Below are 2096 nucleotides of genomic sequence, written 5' to 3' on the forward strand. Positions count from 1 at the left end.
TGCAGGGAGAGATAGAAAAAGGTCACTAGTCCAGAGCAGGGACAAGGTCCTCCAGCACCCAAGGCTGAGACACCAAAGTGCGCCCCCCATCCCTCCCACCCCAGCCGTCACACACTGATTGCTATTAGACTAAGAGGCGCCACAGGGCCCACAACCTCCCCAACACCTTAATATCTAGTTATCTGGCTTGCAGTCACTGCCATGTATCCCCTTTTATTATTTCTTTCTGCTTCAAACACAATTAGTAATGACAGCTGAATGAATTGTGTGCCCCCTCCCACACTGCGCCCTGAGGCTGGAGCCTCTCCAGCCTATGCCTCGGCCCGGCCCTGCACTAGTCCATACATTTTAACTCGGGGACATTAAATAGACTGCCATTGATCAGAGGCAATAAAATATTCAATCTACTTTGTAAATGTTTAAATGTAAAATAAAACCATGGTATATCTAAAAAGGTAATTTTTAGGAGTAGGAGGATAAATACAATTGTTTATCTCATCAGTTTAATTCAGCTCGGGTTCACTTTAACAACTTATCCAAAGTCTTTAAGGCAGAAAACACACTTGAAACTGAGTTTTCCCCGCGATTCCAGGTTTTCGTTGTTCTGCGTTTGCATTTTTCTACAATTTTCCATGTTCATTCCATAATTATTCAGATGCAGTAGACTACATTGGAAATGTGAACGTGCACGTTGTGCGGGGGGGGAAAGCAGAAAGTGTTATTTGACAGGGAATTAATTAATGATCATTTATTCTTATTGTTATAATTTCATCCTTCAAAATGTAATATCAGCAACACTTCTGAATTGTATTTAGACTCAGATTTTATTCAGCATTCTGATCAATACTTGGAAATTATGCCAACACAGGTCAATAATGGCCTGGTATGCCAAGTCAATCGATCCCTATTTAATTAGAATTAGATCTGATAGTGTTTGATTTCTACCATACACGGTAAGTTACATTTTTGACAAATGTCACCAGAAAATTATTGAACTTTATTTTAACTGCAAGTTCTGTATTGCTTCATGCAATAAATAGCTATGAGCCAAAATCATGTCCTGCACAGACATTTCTCAGCAGGTCCCATTAGATTTTAGATCCATTTTGCACTATTTATTTATCGAAAGTCAATTAATCAGATAAGTAGGGCCAATAGTTAATTGGCAGATTAGACCAAAGTGATTGAATCTGCCAGAAATAGATTACCAAATGAATGCATGTATGGCCAGCTGTAGCTGAGAAAGATATCTTATCTGACTGATTCAAAGTTAATACAGTCATTTTGAGAAACTATAGACTGCCTGGTAAAACTTGTTGATCTTTGTCAGCCTAGAGGTTTACTACTTAATTCCTGTATCTGGGGTACTTAAAGCAGACCTGAACTCAGAACATCCTCTCTGCTCTAAAAGATAAGCAACAGCATAATAACCTTTAAACAAAAATCATTTGTTTGTTACAGCTGATACGAATTCTAAAATAAATCTGCACTGTTTCTACTTCCTGATTCATGGAAGCAGACATATTGGCTACAGCCTGTGCTTTCAATTGAGCTTATCTGCCATCTCTGCCATGGCAGTCATGTGACACAGGGGAGAGATCAGATTACAACTTGTGATTCGACCTAAATGAGAGGGGAAGTAAGCAGGCTAAACTCTCTAGGTACAGTAGGTACAGGGTGCATTTCTCTATGCTTTCTTTCTGTCCTGTGCAAGAGTTCAGTTCCACTTTAATTTCATGTCTCTAGGGGGCACAAGCCAACTAAATTTTTTTTATCTGGGGCGAGGCCGGTTCTAAACTTTTTGCTGCCTGAGACAAACTTGTGAGGATGCGCCCCAAAGGAGGCCCTGATGCGCTGATCACACAATACACAACAATTTGCTTTGCTTCATTTAATGTTCTCACATGACATGCTGCAGCTTAACACAATAGCACACTGGCTGGCTGCGAGTCTCGTTCTCTTCCTACTCGGTCTACATGCTGTTAGTGTAAACGCACAGTACAAAAATGCTGCACCTGTAATCTTCCCCCTGATGCATATGTTTCACCTTGCTTCATGAGAGAACCAGCCCTGATTTGGGGTAGATGGCTATTTAA

The sequence above is a fragment of the Hyperolius riggenbachi genome, chromosome 4 (genome assembly GCF_040937935.1).
Source record: "Hyperolius riggenbachi isolate aHypRig1 chromosome 4, aHypRig1.pri, whole genome shotgun sequence".
NCBI lineage: Eukaryota > Metazoa > Chordata > Amphibia > Anura > Hyperoliidae > Hyperolius > Hyperolius riggenbachi.